This window comes from Meriones unguiculatus, chromosome 18, assembly GCF_030254825.1.
Source record: "Meriones unguiculatus strain TT.TT164.6M chromosome 18, Bangor_MerUng_6.1, whole genome shotgun sequence".
Taxonomy (NCBI): Eukaryota; Metazoa; Chordata; class Mammalia; order Rodentia; family Muridae; genus Meriones; species Meriones unguiculatus.
In genome coordinates this window covers 72,158,754-72,179,026 of record NC_083365.1, presented here as the reverse complement: position 1 = coordinate 72,179,026, position 20,273 = coordinate 72,158,754, and the positions used below count along the sequence as shown (strand labels likewise).

Sequence of the window (20,273 nt, the reverse complement as noted above, 5' to 3'; positions counted from 1 at the left end):
TGGCATCTTCCTTGCGTCCAGGCTGCTCAGGATCACCTGCCTAGGGAATGCTGCTATCCACAATAAGTGGAGTCTTCTTGTATCGAATTAACAATGAAGGCGTTCTTCAGCAGACATGCCCACAGACTAGCTTTTTCTAAATAACCCCTGATGGAGACTCTCTCCTCAGGTAATTCTAGGATCTTTCAAGTTGAGTTAACTTTAACCAGCACGCTCCTCAGAGGAGCAACCGTGGACATGGTCACGCAGGGTCCAGTGCACATTCAGTTCATAACAGCATACAATAGCATCTATGTTTCAACCTCTATCCAGAATTAACACTAAATTGAAAGATTATACGGATAGCAATTGCTTACTTCTTAAAGGCCATCTTCCTCTTGGGGGACAAAAAGAATATTATATTAGGGAAAATACTGTTCTTTTCTTGCCAAGCTTCTGTGTGAGTGAACCATGTGACCTGCTTTTCTCATGACTTCTAAGAAGCAAGGAACAAAGAGATAGGATTCAGATCAATGAGATACTCTTGGTTGTTCTACAAACATCTCTCGTTGCATCATTAAGATGTTTCTGATGTCCCAGGGTGGATTCAAAGAAAAACAAGCAGCAGATCACAGTGTGTTCATCTGTGAGGAAATGCTGACTGACAGATCTCATGTAGCCCAGACCAGCCTTGACTTCATTATATAGTTGAAGATGACCTTGAACTCTTTCTCTTTCTGCTTCTGCCCCCTGAGTGCTGGGATTACCGGACTGTACCAACATACCTGGCAAATGTGGGCCTGGGAATGGAACCAGGACTTTTTGCACTCTGATCAAGCTCTCTACCAGCTGAGCTACATCCCAGCCCTGAATACACATACTGTTAAAATGTTTTTGTGATTATAAAATAATTCACTATTTCCTCCTCTTTTTCTTTCCTCCCAAACTCCCTTGCTCCCTTTTCAATTCATGGCCTCTTTTTCTTTAATTTCTCATATATGTGTATATATGTATATCATATATATACACATACATATTCCAAAATACATACATATAAGTAACATTATACAGACTGAACAGGTTATATTTATATATTTATGAACATACATATTTTTAAGTACTTAGAATGATTTTTCTTTTGTCTGTTGCTTTAAAAAGAAAGCTAGTCAGAAAGGTTGTACTTCACAAGCATGCTGTTCATAATGGTACAAGTGACCAACTGAGAGTCATCCACAGCCCATCAGCTTGCTTCTTTGCATCCTATCAAATGCGACAAAACAGGTCTCCTCCCTAAAAGCCTTGCTCCCTGTTCATAAAGGACCAATGTAAACACACATCTTTCCTTTCAGGTTGCTTGACTAAAAAACATTAAGGGCCCACTTGGTATCATGAAGTCTGCCCACAGATGCAAGATTTAGGAGCTGAGTAGGTGGCCCAGTGGGTGAAGGAACAGAGAAGGCATTTTGTAACTTTGTTTCCACTGAGCTACCCACTCTGAGTTGCCAAGTGGAGAAAAATAAATACTTCCCCATGATAACAATCAGGGACTTGGGCACTTGTAAAGGTAGGCACAGAGGAGATGGAGAAAGGGGCCAGCCAATGGTTCTCTGTAAGCTGAAGGCAGGACTGTAGAGCAACAGCAGGAAAGCCCAGCCTCTGTTTGCAAGGGAACAGAGCCTTAACTCTGACGGAAGCCCTTGTATCTGGTTTCGTAAAAGCAAATAAAATACTCCTAAACCACCAATAGCTGTGTAACCTGAAAAAGACAAACACAAGCTTTGAAGTCAACATTCCATTATGGAGGAAGGGAGGCAGGTCACAAGGCCCCACCCCTCTCTGAAGATCTATAGGAAGGTGAAAATTGCTGGAGAAAGGAGAAATATTTTCTTCATGGGGGTAGCTAGTGCTACGTGACCAGTAACTAAAGCAACGCCAACACTCCTGTAGCTAAGTCCTCAGCCATGCATCTCTGACTCAGGCTCATGTAAGAAACCCTAGTTAAAACCAACAGATTGGGGAGGGGAAACATGCTAGCAGAAGGGGGACTTGTCGGGAAGAGGGAAAGGAGTGAGAGGGGACAACAGAGGGTTGGGGTGAATATAATCAAAGTGCATGTGTGAAAATGCCACGGTGAGAGCCATTATAGGTAAGTAGTTCATGCTAATAAACAAGAGCAAGATATGCTGCAGGTGAGCTCCTGACTCATCTCGGTGGCCACCCCGAGATGAGTCAACCCGTCTGCTAGTCAGCTCTCTGTTATTGCAACAATAACAATGCAGCCATGCAGCCAAGCAGGGTGGCACACACCTGTAATCCCAGATACTCCAGATGTATGGGTTGAGGAGATCAAGAACTAGAGCACAGCCTGAGCTCTTAAGAGACAGGTTAAGACTGTCTCAAAACTGGAGTTCTGGGCTAGGGTATAACTCAGTGGTAGGTATAACTCAACTGCCTAATATAAGCATTTAATTCCAATACCAAAGTCATCATTATTGTCAATTTACAAGGAAGAAAGGTCTAGTCCTTGATAAGTTAGGACCATGGAAGAGAAACACACAGGCAGAAATCATAGGATAAGGCAATACTGCCTACCTCATCGTTGTGTTGTGCAAGAAAGAGGAAGGAAATGGCTCACTCCTGAGTCTTAAGGCCTGGCTCCAATGACTTCACACCTCAGTAGACACCACCTTTTGAATATTTCCACCAGCTCCCAACAGCATTCAACTGGGAACCATGCCATTGCCACATGGGCATTTGAGAGACAATCCAGATCTAAGTCAGCACTAGCCCTGCCAGCTTAGGAAAACAAAAATTCGAGCTGAACTTGTTTGTTCTCTGTAGAAAGCTACCCTGCCACCCAGGCTTCTCATCCCCACTGACTGCCATGCACTTTAGAAATCCCAGCAGTGTCCTTGGCTCTTCATTGTCTTTCCCATTTTGTCCATTCCAAAGTCCTGCTGGCTTCCCTCCCACATATGTCTCCGATCTTCCTTTTATTCACCTCCTCTGCCCCTAGCACAGTCCAAGTCCTTAGCTGGCTTACATGGCTCCATTATCTCACCCCCTATGGGCCCCATGTCCCAGTCAGTTCGCTACCTACATCACCACCAATGCACTCTTCCCCAAATGTGATATACCATGCACCACATGGTCCCTTTGCTTAAAGCTCTCCAGTACCTCTTCCTTACTCACAAAGTCAAGCATCCCAGGAGACCTGACCTCCAAATGCATCAATCTGCACATATTAAATATATACATCTTTTTGTATGGCAACCATACCACAATAAGGTGATTTTCAACTTTAGTTTTATGTTTTCATGCATTTATGTATTTTATGATGAGCACTTTCCTCCTTGTTTGCCCTTCCTGCTTTCACTTCATGTATATATACATGGTTTTATATCTTCATATAAAACCTGAGAACCATAACTAAGAGAAAATATGTATTTGTCTTTAAGAATAGCTTCACTTACTTAGTGTGATCATCTCCAGATGCATCCATTTCCCTACAAATGTCATAACTTCCTTCCTTTTTATGGCTAAGAAAAAGTCCATCATGAATGAATACCAAGTATCCATTTCTCTTTTGCTGAACACCTAGACTTAGCTATAATGAGCCATGCTACAGTGAGCACAGATACCTTACACATCTCTGTGCTATGATAAGGTAGAGTCCTTCAGGTAAATACCCAGAAATAGCATAGCCGGGCCAGGTGGCAGTTTCCACTCTGTGTTTGGAGAACCTTCCTTATAGCCTACATTCCCTCCGTGGTTTTGAAACAAACTGCAAGAACAAGGTGAGACACTGTTCCCCCTCGGCCCTGGGGCTTTGCTGGGGAAATGTGATTTTTTTTTAAAGCTCAGCCACTTAGCACACATTTCCCTGTAGACTGGCAGGAGGATACTACAGCAGGGATACTCATATTTGCATAAAAATTGGCTCATCTGAGGATCATGAGGCTAAGTATATTTCCTCTGTTCCATTTCTACAGAAGATATTGTTTATTCCTCCTTGAATTCCTTCACCCTGCTAATACAGCATGGCAGGGAATGATTTGCATTCCAGTCTACAGACTCTAGCATAACTATTGAGACTGACAAATCCACTCTGAAAGGCCAGTGGCTTCTTCCTCAGTTTTCTCATTCATTCCTCATAAGAACTTCATACAACAGATGTTCTGTCTTGATTTTATAGATGAGGAATCCAGGCACCCCTAGCCTGACATTGATTGCTCAGGGTTCACCAAGCTGCCGTCACTTACAGGAATCTCAAAAGGGGTTGAGATTCTGTGTCCCTTCCGGAAAAAGATAGTGTCATGACTTAGAGAAAGACCTCATGCAAAATCTGAGATGCTTTAAAAAAAAATAGTCTGCTTATTGAATAAGTAAATGTCTGGCTAATGAGCCATGTTCATTGATGTTGATTAATCCTGATTATAAGATACACTTTATAATGGCGTTCCCAGTTATTTCTGGTAAAACAATACTTTTAGCTGTAGACCATGGTCAATCAAATGGCCTCCTGACCAGTGGGTCACAAAAGACATGAGCCTGAGAGGTTTGTGGTGAGGAGGTGGGGGAGACGGGGTGTGGGAGGTGGGAGAGGGTGGGTGTGAAGATGCTCACTGAGTGTCATATACCTGTGTGAAACTGTCGAAGAACATGTTTTTAAGATTGAAGCTTATTTTTATTAATTCTTTGAGAATTTTTACAATGTATCTTGATCTTATCTACCCCCAAACTCCTCCCAGGCCCATCACTCCGCATTATATGCTCCCCCACCCCATTTCCTACTGTCATAGAAAAGCAATGCCTGCCTACCATGTACTCTTGGGTATCAGGCCACCTGCTGGAGTGTGGTCAAATTACAAGGGACTACACCTTAACGTAAACAAACAACTGTCTCCTCTAGAAGCCACCAACTGTCCATACCTCCTCAGTTAGGGGAGGAGAACCTTCTCCAGAGCCCTCTCCCACTCTGTGCTGGAACATTGACTGGTTTGCTCTTCTAGAAGCAGCATGAGCTGTAAGTTCATGTCCAGAAGACATGTTTTGCTCTAGCCCTCTCCAACCTCTGCCTCTTACAATGTTTCTGCCCTTTCTTGTATGGTGACTTCCTTACTTTATGTATATAAGTATTTATGTGTATGTACACGTACCAATGCAAGCAATTGCACATGGAGGCCAGAAGAGCATGACGGATCCGCTGGAACTTGAGTCACAGAAGGTTGTGCGCTACTCTGTGGCTGTTAGGAACCAAGCTCAGGTTCCCTGTAAATGCAGCAATTGCTCTTAACCACTAAGCCTTCTCTCTAACCCCTCAAGTAAATGTTAATTAGAAAATATTATCTGTATTTGTATGAAAATAAGATAATTTCCCAAAATAATATTTAAAAATTTTTATTTTAAATTATTGTTTGGAAAAAAATTTAAAAAAAAATTATTATGTTTGGGAATGTATCTACTTAAGTCATTCTCTAACCAGAGCCCTAAAGTATACTCTGGATTTTCTCTGCCTCCCCACACTATTTCTTGTCATTTTCCCATATTAAACTAGACACACTGAGGGCTGGAGAGAGATGGTTCAGTTGGAAAAGGATTTGCCATGCAAGCATGAGGACCCGAGTTCAATACCTAGAACCTGTGTCTTAAAATACAAACAAAACATGGTACTTTAAAAGTCTTAAAACTGGGGAGGCAAAGACAGGAAGATCCCTCAGGATTACTGACTGCCAGCCCGGCTCCTAGGTGTGCTCCAAGCCAGTGAAAACCCTGTGTCTAAAAACAGGGTGGACAGCTCCAGTAGAGCTGAGGTTGACCTCTGGCTTACACATGCACACATACTCTTGCATATATGTAACTACCTGCATTTATATGCAAAAGCACCCCCCACAAACAAACATAGCCATATGCGCATACGAATCAAACCCTACTGGGGTCTACAGATCATCACAGTGTGGGGCTCCTTTGAAGAGTATTTACTCCCTGCTTCTCACCACACATGTTACACAAAATGCTGTGGTTAGGAGAAATAAGCAAAGCTTTGGGACTGGGTTTTCGTGGCGACCTGACGGTGGTGCTCACCTCATCACGCCCTGGTTTGCTGAACAAGAAGTACATTTTCTTCACGTCAAGGTAATTACATCCAACAAATTACAAAGAGCTGGGCCAGTTGAGTTAAAAACAATTGGTTTTGCAGTAATTAGAAAAACACAAGGAAATGATGACTGTGGAACAATATTGAAGGGGACGCTGAGCGATGAGGGCCCTGGCTCCCAGTTCATTCTTCAGCTTGAATATTTAGAGATTCACAACTAATTATGCAGAGATGATGAATTTTAAAAAACTGTGCCATCACGCCTTCCCAAGGCCAAAGGCTGGCTATTAATAGAGCTATACGATTTTGCTGTATTATAGAGAATTCACACAAAGTTGCATCTATTTTAAAGTGCTCATCTGGGGTATCACTTAAAGATGATGAATCTGTAATGTGCAGAATCAGCATTGGATTAAACTAAAATCCAAGCTCATCACAGTCACTCCAGATTTCCCCAGACAGATCTGCTGTTTAAAACAGACACCAAAGGTAAGAGCTTTGTTCAGAGCTTGAACTCAGGTCCTGTGAGGGTGGTGACAGGAAGATCCCTGCAGCTCGCCGTGTCCTTCCATGTGTGCCGATATTATTGGCATGCACCAGCACACGGATATTTTTTTTACCATTATCATTTTTAAATCATTTTATGTGTTTATGTCTTTTTGTTGTGGGGTGTGCACATGAGTGTAGGTACCTTCAGAGGCTAGACACACTGGATACCCCTGAAGCTGCAGTTACAGATGTTTGTAAGCCACCAGATGTGGGTGCCAGGAACCAAACTTGGATCCTCTAGAAGAGCAGGACTGAACCCTCTCTCTAGTACCCACACACACACACACACACACACACACACACACACACACACATTCATCATGTCTTTATCTTAACTGCATGCTCTGAGGATTGAGCTCAAATCATGATGTTTACAAGGCAAGCTCTTTAAGAACAGCCATCTCCCCAGGCCGGTTTGCTTTGTTTTTGGCAAGTCCTCTACACCTTGAAGTGAAAGAACATGAGCACTGACACGCAGGGTTTTGTTAGCTAGCATGAAAGTGGAGGCTGACACATGTAAAGTCCTGACCGTCACCAGCAATCTTCTCTGAGACCCTCACCAGCAGCAGGGGCTCCAGTTTCTCTGCATCACCATTTAGGGACCTTCAAAAGACCAACTGCCTTTTAGCTGTCCACTTTGAATCTATGCCTCGCTGAGGTTTGATGTTCCCGGCGGCCCGGCGTGCCACACACAATAACGAAACAAACAAAAGCCATCCAGCCAGCTTCCCCAAGGCATGTGGTCAAGAGCTAGCTATCAGAAAGAACCCACTGTGCCCTCAGACAGGCTGCAGAGGGGAAGCGGCGGCATGACCTGCATTTAATTACTTGAGCAGCATGTGCTTCGTGAGGCCCTTAAGAAAGCAAGCGCAGTGATGGACAGAATGAGTTTACCCTCCTGTCCAAAGAGCAACATGCCGTAGCAAGGACATCACTCAATTAAATTGGACTGCAGGAGAGAAGGAAATGGAGGCAAAACCTAGGAACCCTAATGAGACATTGGAGGGAAACAATGCAAACCCCCTAGAGTTTGTCCCTTTTGATGGGCATTCCTGACCCCCTGTCATTACCATAGCACCTCCAGTGCTTCCCAGCATTGAAAAAGAAGCTTTTAAGTATGTTTGTATGTATGTATGTATGTATACTTCTTAATATATATATATATATCCATATGTAGAAAAGTCCTTGGTTAATAGGACCTAGGTGGGTATTTAGGCTGGGGCATGCATGGGGCCCTCCAGTTACACTTACTGCTGTGAATCTTTGGCCATCAGCATTGAAAGAAAGCCAGTCTGTGAAGCTGAAACCACAAAAAACACATGTTCTCCCCCGCTGCTTCCCTTGAGAGGAACAGCATGAAGTGTGGCATGACACGAGCTAGAGGAGTCACTCCTGAGGACCCCAACATATATGCAATCCTAACCATGGGACCAAGGATGACTTCTCTTATGTATAGTTCCCTGATCCATCTAATACATTGAGAGTTCACACCCAATCATCAAGCCATTGAGTTGTGCCTTGTTGCAGGAAACGGTTGGCAACTTCTGGAGATATTTGGGCTGCTATCTGCTTGTATACTCAAGGCTGCAATGCACAGGATGGCCCCCAACAGCAAGAGGCAAATGGACAGATGTCAGGAATGACAAGCAACAGCCAACAGTGGATGAACCTTTGGGCACAGAAAATGTTCACCAGGGCAGAGATGCTGTCAAATATTTGAGTCAGAACATAAGAGCAGCCACATTCTCCATGCCCAGCGGGGGGCACCAAGACCCAGTCCACCTACAGGCCCAGTATTACGGTGTGCCTCCTTCAAAAGGAATTTTATAAAATTAATTTTTTAAATCTTTTTAGTGTGTGTATGTGTGCACTGGTGTGTGAGCATCTGTGTGTGTGTGTGTGTGTGTGTGTGTGTGTGTGTGTGTGTGTGTGTGCATGTTCCTCTGTGGAAACAGGAGCATGCATGCCGTGCTGCACTTGTGGAGGAGGTCAGAGGAGCATCATCCTTCCTCTTACCTCATTTGAGGTATGGCCCCTTGTCCTCTGATATGGACACCAAGCTAGCTGACCCATGTCCTTTCAGGGATTTTCCTGTCTCTGCCTCCTAACTCACTGCAAGACCACTAAGTTTAAGGAAGAGTTCTGTCACATATGGCTTTTATGAGGGTTCTGTGGATGCAGAATAAAATCCTCACACTTCTTTGGCAGTGCTTTGCCTATTGTGCAGTCCCCCTACCCTCCCGGGCCTTGTAGACTTGGCTACTGACCTGGCCTGCTGCCTTTGCCATAGGAGTTAGGCGGATGCTGAGCAGAGGCAGAGGCAGTGGCACGGATTGCAGTTCTGTCTCTCACAGAACGTGTGCCCCGAGGAGGCAGAAATCCTTCACATTCTTGAATGTGACTGTGGGACAGTTAATCCTCACTGTGCTTTAGCAAGGCAGGTAAATTGCAATTAGATGGAAAAGGAGGGGGAAAGAGCCACAGTCAACAGGTGTCTGAGGTTCCTTTGGGAACACAGAGTTTTATATTTGGCTTAAAAGTACATAGTGACATTTGGAGAGAGTCCCTTGCCAGAAGTATTCCTACTGAATGGTTGAGACAAGGAAGATTAATAACAACCTAATGAAACCCTCAGGTAGATCTGTACAAGACACTTCCTTGAAGAAGAGGGGCAATTAGGGTAAAGAGCGAAGAAAGATCTTTCCAGAATTAATGTAGTGTGTAAGCGGAGAGAACCTGAAAGCCTTGGAGATGCTGCAAGGGAGGTGTATCAGTTCCTCGTCTCGTTACTGTGACAAAATATCTGACAAACCAACGTATAGAATGAAGGTTTACTAAGGAGATGCAGGCCGTCATAGCAGTCACAGCAGAGGCAGCTGCCCACACGGCACCCACGGTCGTGAAGGAAGGGGGGGAGGTGAATGTTGTGCTCAGCTCACGTTGTCCTTCTTATTCAGCCCAGACCCCCAGCCCATGGGATGGTGCTGCCCACATATCCCCAACCTCTGTTAACCTAATCAAGAAACTCCTCCCACAGATATGCCCACAGGTTTATCTCCCAGATGATTCTAGATCCTGTCAATCAGGATTAGCTGTCACACACCCAGACAGATATGTTTTCATTGTCCTGGGTACCTTACACTGAGACTTTAAGAATCCAGAAAGGGGAAAAAATGCAGAAAGAAACCGTTCCAAACATTGTCTCAGCCTACCTGCCCCTTTGTAGCCCTAAACCTAGAAGTATTTACTTACTACATGCCAGAGAAGATGACCTTGATGGAGGGGGATGGTCCCTTCCTAGCCCAGAACCAGAAGTCTTACAATGGGACTCCTTATAGCACCTCTGGAGTCCGTAGCTCAAAAGCCCTGGCTATGTGTCAGGGATGCCCAGGTCTGGAAGGCGCACCTGGTCTCCAGCTGTGGCTGTTCAGGATACTGACTTCACAGTCTTGGCTGGAAGACGCTGGCCTCTCTGAGCTTTCCTTCCCTCTGCCACAGAACACCCACCTTGCCACCTTACCAAGGCATATTTCAAATATGACCGTGGACTGTAGACTTTGAACCCACAGGGTGCTCAAAAGGTGGGAATTAACGTATGGCAGGAAGCAAGAGAAGCTGGGGTGGGTGTGCACACCTCTAGGGAATCAGTGCTGCTTGGACGGCTGAGGCAGGACTTGAAGCCCAGCACGGACTACATAATGAGATTTTATCTCAAAATTAAAATTAAAAAGGGGCTGAGATATAGCTCAGTAATGGAATGTTTGCCTAGCATGCACAAAGCTCTGAGTTCAATCCCTAGCAGCAGAAAAAGAGAGAAGCAAGAGAAGGAAAAATATGAAATAATTTAAAGTTTAGAATGTTCAAATAAGAGCACAGAGCACAGAGACTTTAAAATAATATGCAAGCTGGATAATATAAAGCTGAAGCCCCAGAAAGGAAGCCACCTCGTAAATTAGCCAGGGCTCTACAGTTTCATTAGGGGAAATATCTGCTGCTCAAATTCTTTTCGAGGAAGAAAGAACTGATTTAAACTCGCCCGAAACAAGGCCAGCAGCACTCTCCGCCCTTTGTATTACTCCTGCAATGAGTAGTAATATCCCAAGCAATCACTCAGCAGCGTGCGCACACACACCTGTGTGGGGCTTGGAAATACGGTGAGTCTAAATCAGACAGAGGGGAGCTCTGTGTTTAATTAGAGCCGGGATTTCATGATAAAGGGCTAAATCAACTCACACTCTGAGGGATGTAATTAGAGAAGAAGAGTTCCCTCCCATGGCTGAGCTGGCTCTGGACTGTGTGCACACAGAGGGGAGGTGGCCTTGACTCCAAGCTTCCCTATTGTCTTGCTCAACTGTGTAGGAGGCCCCTACCTCAGAGGAAGTGTTTCTCCCCTTGTGCTTGAATTTCCTCTGAACCCTCTCTTCTGCCTTGGTTTGTTTGGTCCTTCTTATTCTGTGATGCATCATTTTTACTCTCTGCATTCTGCCATATTCCTTCTGTGATGGCTAGTTTTATGTCAACTTGATCCAAGCTAGAGTCATTTTGGAAAAGGGACCCACACTTGAGGAAATTCTCCCTCTAGACTGCGCTGTGGACAAGCCTGTGTTGCATTTGGTGATTGATGTGGGAGGAGCCTGCTCATTGAGGACACTGCCACCCCTGGGCTGTTGGTCTTGGTTTCTATAAGAAAGAAAGCTGAGCAAGCCAGTGAGCAGCGCTCCCCATAGCCTCTGCTTCAGTTCCTGCCCCAGGTTCCTGTCTTGAGTTTCTGGCCTGACTTGCTTCTGTGATAGACTGTGATGTGGAGCTGAAAGCTGAAATCAACCCTTCCTCCACACATTGCCTTTGCTCATGGTGTTTATCACGACAGAGAAGTCCTCCAAATATATCCCCAAGTGGGAAGAGGATTCTTCAGAAGGCAAGGCTACAGGATTAGTTGTGTCTTTGTGGAAAACCAAAAGCTATGCTGACACTGTTCATTGCATTCAGTGTCCGAGGAAGTGTTTACAGTGCATAAAAGGACCTGAAGACTACGGAGATGGCTTAGTGGGTAAAGCACTTGCCATGCATGCCTGAGCACTTGAGTTTGGATCCCTCCAAAACCACATAAGTTTGGGTGCAGTAGCATGCATCTATGGACTCTAGCCCCAGAAAGCACAGTCTAGCACTCTCATAGATGGGAGACACAAAGGAGTATTTCCAGAAATTCATGGGCCAGCTTGCCTGGCATACACAGTGGCAAAGGGCAAGAAACTCTGCTCAAACAAGGTGGGTGATTAGGCCCAATGCCTAAGGCTGTCCTTTGACTTCTACAGGGTTACCGTCACACACACACACACACACACACACACACACACACACACACACACCACAAAGGTCATCCAGGACCATTAAATACTTGGTGTATAGCAGCTTTTGTGCACCTTTGACAACATCACCAATGTGAACAACTTAAGGGAATAAGGATTTACTTTGCTCATGGTTTTGGAGGTTTCAGTCCATGGAGGAGGTGAAGGTCTGATAGATAGAGCAGCTCATCTCATAGCAGACAGGAAGCAGAATGGAGCAGTCACAGGAAAGGGGAAGCGGTTGCCCTTAAGTATGTTCCCCTACTCCCATCCTCCCCAGTTCTCCCACTTCCTAGTAATCTGTTTCAATGCTGAATCAATCAATGGAGTGAAGCATTTAGTGGCCAGAGTGCTGATGATGTGGTTGTCCGTGGAACCATTCTCAAAGGTGCACACAGAGACAGCCTGTATTCCTGTCTGTGAACCTTCTGCTGGTGACTGTACTGAATTTTCACTTGCCTTGTTAGTCTTTGTCATCACAGTTTCTGTAAGCTCTTCAGAGACAGGGAGGGTTTTCCCTCCTTCATTCATTTCCCTCCTCCCATCCCTTTTTCATACAGGGATTTCCATTTGCCTAGGATATCACATGTGAAGTTCATGTTTGTGTATGGTTTATTTTTATAATAGTAAAACATTAATTGTTTTCTGACCAAAATCTCCCCTACTCCCAAGTTAATTTTTAAAACTTCATCATTCTCCTAGTGTCTTTGTTATTTGCTTTTTTATCTTTATATATGAAAGTAGTTTGTGTTTTTTTATGCATGTGTATTGTGTATGTGTTTGTTGTATATGTTATGTGAGAGTTGTGATTGTTAAATGAGTGTTTGAGTTGCGTGTGTTTCTGTTGCAAGTGTTGTGGATTACATATCTATGGTTTATCTATTATGTGTATCTGTTGTATATATTGTATGTGTAATATATGTCCCCAGTATGTGTTGTATAAATATAATCTGTGTATGTTGAGTGCATGTTTTATATATATATACATATGCGTATCTTTGTTATGTATGTTCGTTGTTTCTGTTTCATCTATGTCATGTGTATCTCTTGTGTGCCTGTTGTGTGCCTGTTGTGTGCCTGTTGTGTGCCTGTTGTGTGCCTGTTGTGTACATGTCATGTGTTGTCTACAATGTGTCTATTGTGTGTATTCTGTGTGCTATTAGTGTGTGGTCTGTGTTTGTGTGATGTTGTAGAATAAGCACAAGGTCTTGTATTTGCTGGGCAAGTGCTCTACCACTGAGCTGCCTCCCCAGCCCATTTTTTTCAACTTGGCTTTGCAGTTATCTTAAATCACTTTCATATTAAAAAGATAAAGGGCAGAACAATCAGTTTCTTTTATTGCCAAATGTGAAGTAGGTAATTGGTAACTGGGTAAGATGAATTTATCTCCATTTCTTCATTGCTGTGATTAACTGTCTGGCCTGAGGCTCTCACCCCTGCCTAGAGTTAGCTGTATCAGTCATAACCATCAGGTATGATTAATTACAAAGGCTTCTCAGCCCACTGCAAGTAAAGGGGGGGGGGTCCTTTGTCTGCAGTTGCATCCTGGGGGTTCATGGCTGTGCTGTCCTTCTGTTGCTGTGTCCCTGCCTTTGGAGGAATTTCATTCCTGACACACATACAAAAAAAGGAAGCACATGTGTTAAGAGAAAGATTTTGGCCCCATTAAGTTTGAATTCTCTGTCTGCTTTGGTTCTGTGGGTGTTTGGTGAGGACCTGTTAGGGACTCACCGTGAACTGTCATTTTTCTGATTACTGTGAAAAATACCTGACAAAAGCAACTTAAGGAAGGATAGAAGGAAAGAAGGAAGATAGGAAAGGAGGGAGGGAGGAAGGAAAGAAAGAAAAAGAAAGAAAGAAGAAAGAGATAGAAAGGAAGGAAGGGAGGGAGGCAGGGAGACAGGGAGGGAAGGAGGGAGGTAGAGAGGAAAAGAAGGAGGGAGGAAAGGAGGAAGGGAAGGAGGGAGGGAGGAAGGGAGGGAGGAGGGAAAAGAGTGCTTGGGACTCACAGTTCCAGAGGGACACAGTTTGTCATGGGAAAGGCATGGCAGCAACTGTAGGAGAAAGCTGGTCACATGGCATCCACAGTCAGGAAACAGAGAGCAATAATGTGGGGGCTTCCTCCTTTGTATTCAGCCCAGAACCCCATCTCATGAACTGGTGCTGTTCAGATGAACATGGACCTTTCAACCTCAATTAGCCTGATCTCCATCACAGACTGTCATAGACAGTCTTAATGCCATCTTGTTGACAGTCAACATTAAGCCTCATAGACCTGAACCTTGGTGCTGTTGTAAATAAAAAGGTGGTAGCATGCAATAATGCAGTCCAGAACACAGAGCTTACAGGTTAGTTATGGAGAAATCACAAGAATTTAAATGCTCCAAAATATGACTAAGACTTCTTTCCACACGTGCCTTGTCACCCTGCCACATAACTTCACGATAGTTCGTGATAGGATTTTATTGCCCTGTGTCAAGTAAGTGCTTAGAGATGACTGTTGCAGAAGATCAGAACTTTAGGGACTTGGTGATGCCCTGATGGCTGGAATCTGATAGCTGATGGTGACAGTGCTGTTACCTTCCTCTGCCCATTCTGGTTGTCCCAGGACATGTGATATTTCATAGTGGATCCCAAGTACAGGACAAGTGTTCATGAGTATTCACTAAAAGGTTGGGTAAGGATTGTCTATGACCTGAGCGTTCAACTTGATCCTGAGAAAAAGGAGTGAAGTAATCAGGGTTTCTTCCTAGACATGATTTCTTAGGTGAATCTTAAAGAATTAACTTGAAGGTATGACTATTCCCAGTTTTTTGAGAAAGTGCCAGATTGATTTCCAGAGTGGTTGTACAAGTTTTCATTCCCACCAGCAATGGAGGAGGGTTCCCCTTTCTCCACATCCTCTCCAGCATGTGCTGTCACTTGAGTTTTTGATCCTAGCCCTTCTAATGGGTGTAAGGTGAAATCTCAGAGTTAGTTTGATTTGCATTTCCCTGAAGACTAAGGACCTTGAGCATTTCTTTAAGTATTTCTCTACCATTCGAAATTCCTCTGTTGAGAATTCTCTGTTTAGCTCTGTATCCCACTTTTTAAATGGATGCAGCTATACCACTTCTGGGCACATACTCAAAAGATGCTCCACCATACAGCAAGGACATTTGCTCAACCATGTTCATAGCAACTTTATTCATAATAGCCAGAAACTGGAAACAACATCTAGGTTGAAGATGTAGATGTCCCTCAACCAAAGAATGGATAAAGAAACTGTGGTACATTTACATCATGGTATACTACTCGGCCATTAAAAACAAGGAAACTGTAAAATTTGCAGGCAAATGGATGGAACTAGAAAAGATCATCCTGAGTGAAGTAACAGAGACTCAAAAATATACACGTTATATATTTACTTATAAGCGGATTTTAGTCATATAGTCCAGGATAGACATACTACAATGCACAGACCCCAAGAGATGAGCCCAATGGCTTCATGTGGACCCACTAGTTAGGGAAGTGGGGGATATCTCTGACATGGACTATTTTGCCTGTTTTTAGATCACATTCCTCAATGGCACTTCCCTACCAGGCCACAGGGAAGAAAGACAAACTCAGTCCTCATGTGAATAGATGAGCTGGGGTGTCTGGGTAGGGGGCTCCCCAATTCTAAGGAATAGGGGAGAGGGGATGTGGGAGGATAGGATTGGGAGGAGAAGAGGGAAGGGCCTATGACTGAGATGTAAACTGAATTAATTAAAATTTTAAAAAAAGAATTAAATTTAAGTAGATGGAAAAAATATAATTTCTCATTGGGGTGAATGAATTGGGGGATAAAAACAGAGTTGGAAGACAGCAGCGGCAACATACCATGCAATAACAATGAGAAGGACAGAAGTGGTTTTATGAGAGCAACTTAGGTTATAACAGTGTGCCCGCCCTGTAAGCTGTGTAGGTCAGTGAGTTTATTGTTGAGCAGAGGACCAGCCGAGAGCTCCAATGTATACAGGGTTTGGACTCACTAGTCACAGAAGTCATTCTGAAATTTGAGTCTTTCCTGCAGATATTGCTCAGCACATCAAAAGCAGACGCTTTTCCATGTCTCTACTTCCCCCATTAATAATATAGATCTCTTGTGTTAGAAGAGGTCTTAGAAGTTCTGCCCTCCCTCTCACGGGAACATGAGCTTCATGAGGGCCATGACTTCTGTCAGGTGTCATTGTCTCATAATTCCTTAAATTTGATGGATATTTGTTGGACAAATAAAGGGATCCATGCTCCCATTCATGTATGCATGTACAGGTGGATTCATGTCTGGATGGATGATGGATGAATGGATCAACCCCACTTCTTCCCTTGTTCATCCTTAGCTTCATTTTACCTACTGGCAGGTAATTGTGGGACATGGAATTTTTAGAGGTCAGTATGTGCCATTGGAAAGAACTCTAATTAAAACCTGTGTTTTATAATTGGCTTTATAATTCTATACCCAGTGGTTAGAGAAGAGAGGTAGGCCCATTGAGAGCTGGGGTACTTGGGTATTTATAGATTATGGATAAGAACTACATTCAGCAAATACTCCGGAGAACAACAAGAGATTCTGCATTCTCTTTGATATGTAACTTGTATTTGCTGACATGGAGAATGAAGGAATGAATGAGTTAACCAGAGTCTTGGAATGTGTACGGAGACTTTGGAGTCAACTTTAATTAGTGTCAGTCAGTGGTATTTGTGAGCCCCCTGTTCCTCGGTCTCACCATTCAAATAATGAGGACGGAAAATGCCAGCCATATCAACACACTGTGCGCAGTGTGCCTTCTTTTAAACTAGTTTTTTAGGTCAGCATATAAAGTGCTGGGTCTCATCATGGAGTCTTCATACATACGTGTCATCCTTTGTTCTCAGTTATTCCCCTGCCTCAGCACTCTCCCTGTACCTTCTTCCTCCTCCAGCTGATTCCTTTTCTTTCCCAGTTCTGCACTGCTTTATCTGTGTTCTGTTTCCTGCTTTATTTACCCATCTTCCTAAAGATGTCTTTCCTTTCCTTCCTTATCCCCTTTTTAGTTTTATGAACTAAATATAAACACACATATAGAAATATATACATGCATATACACACAAATATAAAATTTAAGTTTAGGCTCCACATGAGCACATACATGCTATATGTGTCTTCCTAAAACTGACTTATCTTGTTTAACATGATCATGTTCCACCTACATCCATTTCCCTGGAAATGTCATGATGTCATTTATCGTTACACTGCATAAAATTCCACTGTACACATCTACCACGCTGCTCCTTCTTACTCATCTGTTGATGGATGTCTCAGCCGGTTCCCTTTCCTGACTATTGTGAAGCGCACAATGATGAACAATGGGTGTCAGATGTCTCTGTGGCATGTAACATGTATTTTCTAAAGGTTTGCTTGCAACACTGCCTCCTATGATTATGAATGGATTTCTAAGAAAGTCTCCATGAAATATAATTCTTGCAGGATACAGTGGCCAAGGCCTGAAAGGAAATCAATATAAACATTTTTCTTCCTTACTGAAAGGACAGTATGAGGAGATTTGGGGGAGAGTGCGACTAGGTAGGACCTCATGGTGCGCCCTGATGTTGACTGTAAACTTCATTGCCATGACTCTACCATTCATTAAGCATGGGGGCAAGGCCTTGGCTTTGTCTACTGCTATATGGCAGTGCCTAAAAACAAGCCTACTACAGAGGGGATCAAAAACATCAGAAAAAAGGGGAAAATAAATAGCTCCCTCCAGTCAAGACTGCCTCATGTTCAGAGCAAGGCATAACTAAACAACTATCTTTACTAACTTATCCAAAGTGTGGCGGGTGCAGATCATCTTAAAAAATTGTCATTTCAGTACCACAAAATGTCTCTTTAGTTCCCCTCGGAGTGCACAGTTCACTCAAATAATACATTCAGATTGCAAATGTTATTCAGTATAATATCAGTTAAATCAGATGGAGAAGAAAATTATGGACTAAAACACCTTAACTTCTGCATTTGTTGAAGAAGAAAAAGCAAAATGAGTTCAGTTCTTTGGTCCCAAAGAGAGATGCTAAATGCCTGGGTACACAGATGACTGTGTCAAATTATGGTTTTTCTTTTTTCTGCACTCCGTAACTCAGCTCCTGAGATGTGCTGCCTCACTCTGGGTTTTATAAAAAGAAATTTTGTTGTGATTTTGGAGGTGGAGAGGAGTGTTCTGCTTCTCCAAGACATAAATGTTGGGTCTAAGGACACAGGCTTTGAGAGAGTCACTGTTAAAAGGAAGGCTCCTGTGAGAGGGACCCAGACGCCCCACGGGACGCTTGTCCTGCAGGACTGAAGTGCTGCTCACAGGTAGTCCGTCTTTGCTGATTTTCCCACAAAACATTTCCCATGTTCCTCTGCTTAGAGTTGTGGTGTTGGTTGCAACTTCTGGTTTTTAATTATCAGGTTAAGAGAGTTGTCTTTTATTTTGCATTTCTTCCATGAGTATAAATTGTCAAATCATCTGGGGAAAGACTCTGACCTCCTCTTGTAAAGACAATCATCTGTGCTTCCTTACGCATTGACTCTACTCTTGAAGTATGGCCTTGGGATGAAGTAACCTTAAGAGAGCAGGAAGCTTGAACTATCATTTTGTAAATAAAACATCCAGAAACCTTCAGACGGTTCATGATAGGGTAATGAAAACACAAACTGTGGTGCATCACATGGCAAAATGTTATTCAGCAAGGAAAAGGAAGGACTGAGAAAGAAAGAAATAATAGCATCAGGATTTATCTGGTGACTTTTGCAATGAAGATTCAGGATGAGAGATGAGGAAAACAATGAGGTAAACATAAGCAATTAAAATATTTTAGCCCTTGGACTCGGTAATGGTTCCATAGTTATTAATACCTTAAGCAAATAAGAGTATAATATGAAAGTGTAGTACTTATTCCTTGATGATATGTAGCATGAATACTAGATCATGATCAGTCCACTTGTAAGAATCTGAAAGCCAAGTTTGCAAAATCCATATGTGTGTGTGTACATACATACTATTATATTATATTGACTCCAACAAAATCTGACCATTAAGGAGTAGCATGCAGTTTGCTGTGTCCCTCAATGGTACAGCACTTTCCTAGTTTGTCCAAGACGTTGCATTCTCAACTCCCAGCACTGAAGCTGGGGTAGCTTGGTTTGAAACTTCTATTATTGCAAAAAGCTTCCAGATGTTACATTTCTCATGCACTAATTATACAGAAGTTTACACTGCTTCTGATTTCTGATCCTGTACTTCCTTCTTAGAACCAGGAGTGTACTCTTCAGCTATTACGTGCCACATTCCTGCTAATTACAACCTGCAGTGATTGAGATTATCCTGAGAGACAGAACTGACTCAGGATGGGTGGAAGAATGGATGATGTGGGATGGGGTGGGTGGGCAAGTGCATACATGTATTAATGGATAGGTGAATGGGGTGGGAAGGATGACATGAGTAGATGGAATGGGACGAGTGGAAGAATAACATGGATGGATAGGGAAGATACAGAGATTCATGCATTAGTGAATAGGTGATGGAAATGTGATTATTGGCTCCTGTGGTTATTGAAGCTGAGAAGTCCAATGATTATCCACCTATACACGAGGAACCAGAGAAGCTCATAGCTCATCCCAAGTACAAAGGTCTCTGAACAAGGGAAATCTATAGTATAATTATGAGACTGAGGCCTAAGACTTGGGGCTCACTGGTACAGGTATGTGTCCAAAACCCAGAGGACCTAGAGTCCATGAACCATGTATGGCTAGTCCACTTTGTAAGCTTCTGAGGCCAGAGTGACTGTTGAAACACCATTCCAAAGCAGCGCAGTGCCTTTCATTCCATGCTTCCTCTTCCTATCTTCTACCCCAGTGTCTGCTTTTTATGATGCTTCTCTTTCCTCACTCATGGGACTTGCACTTTCTCCCTTTGCTGATTTGTTCAGCTGTGTCCACTCAGCCCCCAAGAAACAGTTATATAAAGTATCCAGAACCAAGAGCCAAATTAGATGGAAACAGTCCTCACCAAATCACTGAGAAGATCATGCAGTCATCCCCTCTGGGGAACCAGCCAATGTAGACAAAATGTGTAAGGAGATGGCACAGAGGCCCAGAGCTCAGTGGTGAAGGTCATAGGACACTGTCTTAGTACTTGTCCCCTATCGCTATGATAAAATACTCTCCCTAAAGCAAGTTCAAGAGAGAGGGGCTAATTCTGGCTCAGAGTTTGGAGCCCAGTCCATCACAGTGGGGAAAGTGAGGTGGCTTGAAGCAG

The 20,273-nt window shown here is 43.4% G+C and overlaps 1 protein-coding gene across 6 annotated transcripts in view; it reads left to right on the top strand.

The window, feature by feature from the left end:
* Nckap5 (NCK associated protein 5) overlaps positions 1-20,273 on the top strand; it is an 888,867-nt gene that overhangs the window by 826,140 nt on the left and 42,454 nt on the right. The window lies entirely within an intron of this gene.